At 35.4% G+C, this 12463-nt stretch overlaps 1 non-coding gene across 1 annotated transcript; it reads left to right on the top strand.

The window, feature by feature from the left end:
• The first annotated feature begins 2354 nt into the window (after positions 1 to 2354).
• On the top strand, positions 2355 to 2487 carry LOC111753379 (small nucleolar RNA SNORA5). The gene has a single exon (XR_002788182.1). It is a non-coding gene; the product is annotated as a small nucleolar RNA SNORA5 (small nucleolar RNA).
• Positions 2488 to 12463: the final 9976 nt, after the last annotated feature.

Here is a 12463-nt window from a genome sequence, read left to right as displayed (position 1 = left end):
TATTAAAATAAGAATTATTTATTTGCTACATTTGACTGTAAGATTATAATTTTCAGAGAGACATATTCCTGGAAAAAAGACATAAACCATTTTGTGCTTAAACAGCAATCCTCATTACCTAGCAGGATCCTGCTGGAAAAACTCATGCTTCAACAATAATAGTTCACACATAAGGCGATTATGTCTACATTGGAGCTTTTACTCAAAATTATTTAAATATCTGGAACTTAGACAAATGCTCAAAAACTGGGTTATCCCACCAAGTAATATATATAGATTTATATAATTGTTTAATTAAATTGATGATTGTGTTTTATCAAAATAATTGGAAAAAGTCCAATATTATATAGGCTCAAAAAATACATTTGAGTTGGCAGAAGCTTTCTAATAAGTGACAAATAACAATCAACATGTAAGAAAATGAAAGGTGTTTAATTTGTCCTTTTGGGTTGTTCTTTACACACAAATATGACTGATTACTAATTTGATACAGTGTTAATACAAACTCATTTACCCATTCGTGTAATAAATATATACTGAAATAGTTGCGTGTGCTAAGTTGTGTTCCGTGCATTCAAAACAAATCAGTAAACAAAATAATAATTTCTACATCATTAAAGCTGACCCTCCAATGAAGAAGATAGAAAGTAAATAGTAGTGATAAAACTTTAGTATTACATTGTGTGTGAAGGTGCTAAGTACTGTGGAAATAAGGTTAGAACAGAGTTAAGTGTGGAGATGAATAGGACTGACTGTTAAATAAGGTGTCCATGCTAACATAGTAAAGAAGTAACTCCTGAACAAAGGGTTGCACGATGTAAGGGAATAATATGCCAGTTAAAGGGAATTATTAATGTAATGAGGACAATATCCAACTTTCCCAAGCAACATTAAAAAGTAACTGCAGTGAGAGGGAAGTGAGAGAAACATTAGAAAGCAACCAGTCAAAGAAATTATATTGATGCTAGAAGATGTTCCCAAAGCCCTTTCACAAGCTTTTAAAGAATTTTGAGTTTATCTTTTTTTCATAAATGAAAATAAAAAGCCCTCATAGGGTTTGATGCAGAAGATGCAGCGTGGTGAATTAGATTTTAACCTTCATAATCCATGTGCTATGATCATGGGTTAACTCTGATCTCCTCCAGCAAACAACTGTAAATTCCTGGATTTGTTACTTTTAAATTCTCCATCAGTCATTGCTTATCTCATGCTTCTGCTGCTCACATGAATTGAATAAGTCCTTGGGAGCACATGGTCTTAATTATCTCCTATTTTCTAATGCCATGTAAATTAGTCATAGTAGAGAACTTTTTGATAACCTAGTAATTAACATAGACAAAATGTGAAATTTTAAATTCCTTCCCAGATTTTCAGTTCCTCCAATGGTAAATTACAAATCCTGTAAGTAGTATCCAATTAAACTTACTATTTACATTATTGCTAGTATAAGGCAGTATTCTAGGACTTAGGGACTCATCATTAGCATAAATAAAAACATACAACATACATTCGAAAGCTGTTTCTTACACACAAACTTGAATTTTTAAAGAACTAAAATGGAAAAGAATGTTTTAATATATCACTCTCTTGTCTATGCCAAGAATCTAAATTGAAGATATTTTCTAATTTAATTTTATGCCTTTGAAAAGGACGAATAGCATTCCTGTACCTTGCACATTTGTTTCTGCTTTTCTCAATAATCATAATTCCAGTTTTATCCTAGTTTTCTCCTATTTGGAGTTTATGTGGTTGGAGAAAACTTAGTAGTGATGCTAAACACATTCTAACTCAGCCAATCCAGTGGATAAAATCTTGTCACTGGTCTGCAGGAATGAATATACAACTCACAGTGGTTTAAGGTATTTTCCTAGGGCTTCTTAGAGAGAACTTTGTTATCCTTCCAAAGGGAAGGCCTCAGAAAAATTGTTTTCTCTTTCTCTCCAGTATAGATGAAGTCTTGTGACTACTAGCAGATGATGACAGCTATTAGGGGAACTCAAGTGTAAGCCTTGAGTTGAAACAGCACTAAGCAATGTGCTAAGGAGACTAGGAAAGGAAATGAGTCTTTTGTGATATCATTAAGATGTTGGCCCAGATCTGGCCAAAACCCCAATGAGCCTCTTTTCAGGTTCTCCATTAGTTCTTCTTTGTTTTAAGCATTAGATGAAGAAAAGCTTTTCTTTTTTCCTTCATTACAACTAAAGATCCATAGGTGACATATCTCCTATTTGTTAGGTGTTTGCAATAACAAAGGGATTATAGAATTTGAAACATGAAGGAATTTATACCTGAGAAGCATTAATAAACACACAAATTAAATAGTGTGATGAATTTTTGCATAAGGATAAAAACTCTACAGTGGAGTCAAATTTGGCCTCGTGTCATCATGGTGGGAGCTGGCCAAGATGGCTGCCACAGCAAACACCATTGCGCATGGACTCTGGGTCCACTGCCTGGACTCAGGGATAAGTTTGACCGCAGACATAGTAGGGAAGGGGAGAAGTGGAGTGGTAACTACTCACTCAGATGCCTAGTGGAACACACAGAATGGCTGGTAAGGAAGAGTTTCAGTGGGGAGATCACATCTGAGATGTTTTATAAATGAGACAAAGGAAAAAACCAGTCAAGAAATAGGTTGAATTAATGATAATACCATAATACTTCTTTATTTATTATTTGCTGTTTCCCTTCTATGCTAAAATATGTTTGACCATTGCCTGGTTTAATTCCTACATTGTATGAAACATTTTTTATAAATGGGAAAATTGAAACTAATAAAAGTTCCACAACTTACCTAATTTTGAGGATCTAAGAACCATAGATCTGGGAACTCAGAAAACTATCGTGACATTGGGATGTAGATTTGCCCCACCACATAGTTCTGGCTTACAGAATTTGGCAACTAAAATAAACTATTAATGTTGGCTTTGTATCTGGAGCTATGGATATGACAAAAAGTGGGAATAATGACAGCATAAAGGAAATCAAATGTTCAATTATTGTAAGAAGTCATCATGCCTGAAAGTTCAGATTTTTGCTCTGAAAATTGAATTTCTTACAAAATGAGATTTTGCTTGTTTCAGTTCTTGAATCTCACTAAGCCATGTCTAATCAAAGCATTCATAACAGTGAGATTAAATAATAGCAACATGATTTGTGGTTACTTCAGATGTGTAGAAATTTAGAGTTCACAAATTTTGTATATAGTTTACAACATATAAGCATACATAAAATGTTCACATTTATTATATATTAAAAGATCTATATAAAACATATTCCTCACATATATGGTCTGCCAAAGATATATAAATTAATGGAGGATCAAGTCTGTAAAACAATGTAATTGGATGCAGACATACCAAATGTTTTTTCTAATATATAAGTATGAATTCCAATGCTATGAAGAGTAAATTAATTAATATTTATCTATATAATTATTTATCTTCAGAAGTACATTTTAGATTATTTTTCTTAAAACAAAACATTTATTACAATAGATTTAGTTCATTAATGGTAGGAATGCAAAATATTGCAACTTTGTAGGAACCTTTGGCTGACTTTTACAAAGTGAAGCACAGGCTTAACAAACATTCACTAATATTTAATTAAATTAATTGAATTTTATGCTGGCCAAATAGTGCATATATAAATCTCCACATGCACATAAACCTGTATATGCTAGTTATATTCATAATTTCCAAGTCTTTAGAAGCAGCCAAATCCTCTGAAATAAGGTAATGCATTAGCAAAGTGTGGCCCACCTATACAATGGAATATTTTTCAATAATAAAAAGAAATGAGCTATCAAACCAAAAATAGATATGGAGTAGTACATGTTGTGAAGAGAGAAAGAAACTAGTCTGAAAAGACTATGTGCCATCTTACTTCAGCCATACAATGACTGGAAAAGTTAATACTATAGAGACAAAAAAATGAGTTCTAAAAGTAGAAGAGAAATAGGAATGAATGGGTGAAGTGATTCACCTCTTACAAGGGCACTTTTAGTGTGCTGAAACTTTCCTGCACGGCATCATAGTGGTGAATACATGACATTACATATTTGTCAAAACCCATGTTAATATCAGAAGATATTATGACGGGTCAAATAGAGTATATGGTAACTTTTTGTGTAATTTTTCTGTGGCCCGAAACTACTCTAGAACAGGTCAATCTATTAAATAGTAAGCCAAAAATTTTATTCCAGAAACTTTTTCTTGGCAATTCAAGACAAGTATAATTAAATTTAAAATTTAAATTAAGTCCAATGTATTTCAGAATTCAGAGAGGGTCTTTCTGGTCTTTGTTCATTTTTAGAAATTTGTCTTCTCATCCCTCAAATGACTACAAAATATACAAACTGAAGACTCTGGACTTGAACTCACTTTGCTTGTCTCGTGGTTGGTACTGTTCTTCCCAACACCAGTGGAATGATGTGATGTTTGTGAAAGAATTAGTGCTATAGATCCACAAACTGTGTGATCTTTTTGAACAGTGGTGAAAACATGAACGCATGGAATGCTTCGTTGTCCCTATAAGGATATGTCTTAGTCACTTTTCCTGTCACGCAGAGTCAATACTCTGCTTCAGTAACTTCAGAGTGGTTTCTTTTGGCTTGTGGCTGTATTCCCTGCTAGGCTGGCTCCAACACAGAAATGACATGATGGCAGAGTCAAGGCAGAGGGAAGCTGCTCACCTCATTACAGCCAGGAAGCAGGGAGAGTCAATTAAAGAAGGGGTTCGGTGGATACACCCTTCCAGATCAGGCCTCCAGTTAGCTGTCTCCAACCAAGCCCTACCTTCTAACAAGTGAGCTATGAACTCATTAGTAGACTAATCTAAGAAAGACCATAGTGCCTCTGTGATTCAATCACCTTCCCAATACATGGGTCTTTTGGGGGACACATGTAAGTTGCATTTGGAAAAAGAACACATGTGCACAAATTTACATGCAGATACACATGAGTATTCACTTTGCACACATGTTCACATACATATGTATATAGACTCTCATCTGCTAGATAGGTAGATAGATTAAAACACCGATACGTAGACTCTGAAAGTCAGGCAGAAACTACTTGTTTTGAAGATCCTCTGAACATCTATACAGTTGTTTTGCATTAATTACATTTTGGGAGGGAAAGGAAATGATAATTTCTGACTCACATGAATTCTATCTTTTTAAAAATTATAACATCTTTGGAAATTCTTGTAACTTGGTGGAACTTGCGTATGAAGATGACAGATTTCAGCTGGAAGAAATATGTTGTGAAAAATATTTCAAATGTCACATCACAACTGGGGCCTCTGCTAATCCTTAAGCACAGCTGGACCATATTATTGCATTACTATTTTATTTGCATTCCTGAGTCATAAAGGCTAAGTGGACTTCCACCTGGTATATTATATCATTCTTTTTCTATGACTAGAGCAAAATATTAAAGGACAAGTTATTCTAACAACCTGACATCATTTACTGTGATCAATCAAATTATGTGAAAGAATGTATTTTCTTTGTAGACATAATTAACTGTAAAATAAAATACTCCCCAAAAAAAGAATTGGTAAGTATATTATAGTTAATTTGCACAGAATTAAAAATTAAAAAATAACTATAGATGACTTTTATGTAATATGCCCTTACTATATCTTTAAAGTACCTATTTTTCTGTTTAGTGGTATGTTACTTCTTTGAAGTTTCAAAAATATTCAATAGATAGCTCCAAAATCCAAAGTCTTCCTTAATGTGAAACACAGCAGGGTCTGCATGGCCTAGAAATTAAGAGAGAGAGAGAAAGATGAAGAAAGAAGAGGAAGAAGGAAATGAGGAGGAGAAAAGAGGAAGGGAGGTAAATGAAGGAGAAGAAGAGAGAAAGGAAATGAGCTTTCCAAATTTATTAAGACAAAGGAACAGAAAGAAGGAAAGAAATAGAAATCCAGTCCAGATAGTGTGTCTACAAGTGTATGTGGATTTGTACCAGTGTCTTATGTTTCCTATGTTCTTTGGCCTATTATTCTGATTTTCAATCTGTACATATGATAATTAACTTTTTAAGTTCTTATGAATCTGATCACTGGAAAAATAAAAGGGGGGTAGAGGAAGGAGGAAAGAGAAGGAAATTGAAATGTGTTATGTATGTATACGAATCCCCTACACCGCCATGAAATAATAAAAGCTAAAAGGAAACCAAAAATAAATAAACCAAGTTTATCATAATTTACACAAAATTTCTCATACCTGTTATGTGATTTCATCTCTAGTAAAAGATAAGTGTTAGTATCATATCACACAAGAAAGCAGTGGTACTCAGTGAGTTTAAGAATGCTCTCTGATCTAGCACCATACTGGAGTAAAAATATGTGTTAGTCTTCTGCTTTGTGTGATAGCAAACTGCTTCTTGAGCTACGGTTAAGGGATGAAAATATGTTTTCTGTTTTATCCAATATCTTATCACTTCAGAAATATTTCAGTGGATGATGCAATTCATAAGGACCAACTGTTTCCTATGAGAGTCTCTAAACAAAGTTCGCAGCTGGAAAGGGGAACTATTAACAAATAACTTGAATAATAAGTCCCTATTTACTAACGTGTTCTAAATTGGACTGGTTCATAAGCTTGACAAAGTGAATCTTATACATCTTTGAAAAAGATATACAATATCAAGCATAAAAAAGGCAAACACACATAAATACAATAAGCCCCTGACTGTGCTGTACTAGTGTACACTATCACACTGCACAGTAAGCACACAGAACACACATGTGACAGTGCTCGGCAGACACGTGAGTTACTTCCACAATTTGTTCACATCTACGAGTGCTCATAATGGAAGGTCTGTTTGTGTCTATGAAAGTTCACAACTTGAATGTAAGTTGGGAACCTACTGTATTTAATAAACTCACATTTTCTATACAGAGCTTTTTGTTAAGGACCCAAGGAAATTAATTAAACACCACTTATAACCAAAAGTACATCTTTGGGAAAGATCGTGAAGAAGGAAATAGTAATGTCCTCAGGGTTGTTGGTAGAGGAAATGACCTAGTGGGATCACGCTAGTAGGCCTACATCTTGCCCTTTCATCAAAGCACTCTTCGTAATGTTTTTCCACAGTCAAGCTAGGTTGAGAAAATTTCCATTACAAGGAAGTTTCATGGACTTGTAACCTTGAGATCTTTCATTATGAAGAAAAATTCCAGATGCCTTAGAGAGTCCTGGTATCCAAAGTAATGGGCTGGATGGAGGCCCAGGCATAAAGGGTGGAACAGAGCAAGTGCTGGCCGGTTGTCACAATTCTTACACAGGGCTGTAGGCAACATTTTCAACTTGGGGCTGTGAAGATGCTGTTTCTGCTTGAACCCTAGCAAGTCTGAAACAGTAATAATAGCTAAATATTTTCTATAAATACAATTTTTACATTAAGCAATTAAGAATAATCTTCTAAGAATAACTTATGATGATTGGGGTTGAAACATATCATTTGCAAGTCAATATTCTGAACCTTAGAGAAATTGATAAGGTTGTGCATCTCAGCCTCAAACTCAAATTTCTTGTCTCCAGAAAGCTACCTATTCTCTTAATTATAACATGACACTAAATCAAACATAAACTTAATACTTCTTAGCAATATCAAAGAAATCTACATATAAAGGGCTTAGAAAAATTTGTAGTTGAATTAAATCAAAGCTAGATTTTCAAATTGTTTTTCCAAAGGGTAAAATTTCCACATTATTCTTGACTGTTACAGTTTAAGAGGATCAGTAGGCATTCATACTTCTTAAACTAGCAGTGTATATTCTTACACTTGGAAATTCTGGTTTTACCATTAGCTACTTGGTAGTGTGATGCCTGTATAAATCTGCCCAAACACAAAAGCGTGAATGGTACAACAGCTGTCACTGTTTTTCTTCAAAAACACCAATAGCTGTTGCAAACTAATCTTACTGAAGCGGGCTGATGTCATCCTGCATTTGATGTCTTGAGAAATATCTACCGATCTGTAAAACTTATCACGAGCTTTAACAGAAAAAAATGTGTCCTTATTTAGTGTCAGTAGTTAGCTTTTCCAAAAGCCTAATAATAACAGAAACTGTCTTGTCTACATTTTTTAAGTCAAGTAAAATTTTATCTTAACCTCCCCTACGTAATATTATAGGAGATTTAATATCTAGACATGTTATAGTCATAACAAAGTACATTACTGCTTCACCACGGAAATAACTGAGTAAGAATCATGGCTACAATTTGAATTTGTATAATTTATTGTAGATTCCTGGCAGTTTTATCCAGTTTAGCTGTGTTATTCTATATTAGGAATAGAAGAGAAACATTATCTCTGGGAGATATAGGAATGCCATTTACATTAGTTCTCCTGTCTTCATTTTAAAGCACAAACGCTATGTTCAACCCAAATTCAATTCAGTCTTACCCATGTCCCTCTTTCTGTCTCTGTCTCTGACTCTGTCTCTCTCTCCCCTCTCTCATCTCTCCTCTCCTCTGTAGTTTACGGGAGAGTAAACCCAGTGCCTTCATACTGAGCTGGACTCCTGTTCCTATTCCTCACTTTTTTTTTTTTTTTTTTTTTTGAGGCAAAGTTTTACTAAGTTTCCAAATTGCCCAAACTTGGATGAAACTTTGGAAAATGAGCTATTCCTGCTCCAGCCTCCCAGAGTGTTGAGGTTATAAGCATGACCACCACACTCAAGCTTCCTTATGTTTCCCTCAGAAGCAAAAATGGCTGTGTGTATGAAGAAACAGACCAATAAATTAATGAAAAATCAGTCTATTGATTAGGATAAGCATAATTTTTCTTTCATGTTGAGAGTTAATTACTCTAGAAATTGTCTTACCTAACTGATTAAAATCCTCATTTACTTCATTCTCCTTCATTCATAGAAAAAGTAGAAAAAAAATTCACATTGTTGAATATTGATTATGTGTGAGACACTGGATTATAAAATCATTTAAACCCTAACGTCATTGTGGTATATTGATAAAAATAGGTAAAAGATAAAAACAAAGCCTTCCATATCACACATTGCATTTGAGTTCCAACTGGGAACTGTAGAAAATAGATCTAGAATTTCTCTATAGAAAGAATGTTTATAAACTGAAATTCTCCTTTGACATAAAAGAAATATGGATAGTTCAAAAATATCAAATTTATTACCATTAAAACCTTATTAGAAGATGTGTGTGGCTTTGGTTATTGGAAAAGTGGTTTTGGTAAAGCTTTCTTTTTTCATATACACCCTCATTCTCCACTCGGGGATTAGTAAAACCCACTCAGGAGAATTGGAGGTCTATTAAGGGACTCACTCTTACCTCCGTTTTCTAGGATAAATAGAGAAGACAATGAATGAATACAGGAAAATTCCTTATGTTCAAAAGCTTAACGTAATTTAATTTCATCTGGCACAACACAATCAATGCCAGGCACTTGTTGAAAACATAATAATTATTAGCAATTTAAAGCACACATGTTCTAATTTTTCTATACTGGAAACCAAATCTTTAACACATGCTGTTATGTGTCCAAGTGTCAGAAAGTCAAGAAATCAAACCTGGGTCAAACAATGCGACAGGCAGAAGGAGGGCGACCCAAAGATAGTCAAGTTCTAACCTCTGGGCTTGTGAATGACTTTTTATTACATGATAAAGGGGAATCAAGGTAGTAGGCTGATTTAAGGTTGGTGATCAGCCAGCCTCAACACTGGGAGTATAGCTTGTATTTTTCAGGTGGCCTTCGTGTAATCACAAGGATCCTGACATACGGAAAGAGTGAGGTAGAGGATTTGGTGTCACTGTGATATAAGAAAGAACATATTATAACTGTCTCTGGCATTTGCTGGGGTGAAGTGGTTGATACAGCAGACTGTGGGCAGCCGGGGGTTTCTGGAAAAGAGAAAGAGACGGATTCTACTTTAGCATCTTCAGAAAGAAGCACGGTCCTGTCTTCACTTTCATCTCAGACCAGTGAAAGCAGTTCAGATATCTGTCTTTAAGGACAGTAAGGTGATAATTTGTCCTGTTTCAAGCCACTACATTTAGGGAAATATAATGAGTTTAAGAGAATTTCTGCAGCAATAGAAAATGTATACAGACTAGAAAACAAACACAAAAATAAAAATAGAAACTGCTTTTTCTTGATACCACACTGTCACCTGGTACCTGAATAGACAAGAAGTGAATCAAAAGATGAGATCCAAAGGCTGGTTAGTAAGTAAGGAGGCAGAAACTCTGGTACTGTATCGAAGTGGAAGGCAAAATGGCACACTCCAGTACACTGATGTGCTTGAGAAACACGACATGAAAGGTCTGGGGAAAGGCATAGAGAAAATAAACCCTCTCACTCTAGCCAATTGCCTATTTTTAGAGAAACTTAAAGAAAATGGCAAAGAACGAGCATTTCTATGGCAGTTTTTCATGAACCCATCATGCTGTGTAGGCAATTTAAAACCGCACTGTCATTCTGTGGCTGCGTCAGTAAAAATGGGTTACAAAAATACAGATCATTGCACAGCAAAAGAACTCCAAAACAATGTATCATGTCTATTTAACTCTACCTTTTAATCTAACATGGAGCCAAAACATTTTGAGGGGAAAAAAAGAATCGAACATTAAGACTAACTTGCTCCATTTTAGAAACTAGTAAGAATGACTATTAGTAGTTTGGTTAATTATGGCCTTGAGGACATAAATTGCCCTTCTGAAAGGAAGCTGCCTCGTTCATATCCCATTTAGTAAAAATCAGGTCCCTTATTCATTTGAAAGATCTAGTGCCAACTAAGGGATACAGAGGGCCGCAGAGTTCAGGTAGATCAGCATCAGCAAATTATAAATACTTCAATTGCTTATATTTGGGGTTTATAGTATAGAAGTTCATGTATGCTACAAGTTTTTCATTGCTACTTAACAGTGACTTTTTGGAAGATGTTCTCTGTGTTGACCCAGAATGATGGGTCTTCCAGACACATTTTATTTTGTGACACACTCACACTTGGCCATTTGTGTTCATCCTAAATTTTTGGAATCTAGAATTTAGAAAGAATTCAGAAAGGCATCTGCCTCACAAGACCACTGCCACTGTTTTCAGCCTTGAAGTTCTAATTCGGAGGTGAAAGGATTTGACTTTCTTTGTTGTCCACAGATTCTAGAAAAAGCAGTTTAAGAAATGCATGTGGGAGACATTCTTCAACGGAATGTGAATTCCCTGCTATAACAGTACATAACCAGAGAGAAATTATTTCTTACGTCTTCATTTACCAAGTCCGTTGAAAAATTTTGAGCAATCATCTGGGAAAACAAACAGATCTGGCGTAAATAAAGGTGGTGTTACTAAACAGATGTTGTTGTCCCTGAGTTATAGCTATTTCTACTGAAACATAAACAGGAGCCACTGGGTGCAGGAGGGACTCTCCAAGATCAGCCACGTGGGGAATGCGAGGTTCTTTAACATGAGCACTGTGTTTTCTAACCTCTAACTTGCAGATTGCTTTTCATGTCAAGAAATTTGTTCATTCCAGTAAGTGGCTTCTTCTCTTAACTAATCACCAACTGTATGGCCAACAAGCCCTCTGTATGTGTCACTGTCTAATATCAGAGTACACAGCTGTAACTCCCTTCCAAAAGAATTTAGAGAAAAAAGCAAAAATACATACATGAGCAATGCTGAAAGCTACTTATTGAAAGGTTTTTGCCCCAGACGGGACACTGTAGCCAGAGAAAAGCTGAAAGGTGGAACCAAGGGGTTCTATCTTGACATAGGCTTTTCCCACCCCTAGGAATTTACCTTTGGCGTGAAATGAATACCAATGGGCTACCTGTGCATCACTAATGCCCCTTAGGCACCAAACCCAAGCTACACATATTCCCCCACACATGTGTCTGGTGGAGAGAATGCCAGACCCGGAGGGTCAGGGGGTCTCTCTCTGCATTCTTAAAATAAAGGTCATTTATATTTCATACTTCTTATCTTTTCAGCCACGTCAAAATCCTATCAGATGGTTCCCTTCCGTGCCAAAAAATTCTATCACTTATCACAGAACAAGATTTGCTTTTATTTAACAATAAAGTAATATTTCCACTTTTACCTAGTCTGACTTGCAGATCCCAGCTCTTTTCTTTTCAATGAGCCATAGTTGTCTTCTTGAGCAGGAGAAAGTACTTTTCAGTATTGGTTCAGTGCTTTGTTCAGGGAGCTGAGGAGCAAGGAGAACATTACCATTTTACATAGCAAGGACCACCCTTTAGAGAGCTAAGGAGAGATCAGAGACTGATTACCTCTCACTCCTGCTTAAGGGCAGAGTTGAGCTAGTACCTAAACTGCCTCTAGTCAACAAAATACAGACACTCAATCACAAATGCAAATCACTTTGCTTTCAATTCTTTGAGACATCTTAAAAGTATTCAGTTTGGGTTTTTTTGTCATGTAGATTATTTCTTACAGTATCTCTATTAACAATGGGC

Source organism: Cavia porcellus, unplaced genomic scaffold (genome assembly GCF_034190915.1).
Source record: "Cavia porcellus strain 051 isolate PalLab524CR breed Dunkin Hartley unplaced genomic scaffold, mCavPor4.1 scaffold_8, whole genome shotgun sequence".
Classification (NCBI taxonomy): domain Eukaryota; kingdom Metazoa; phylum Chordata; class Mammalia; order Rodentia; family Caviidae; genus Cavia; species Cavia porcellus.
This window is presented reverse-complemented; position numbering and strand designations above follow the sequence as displayed.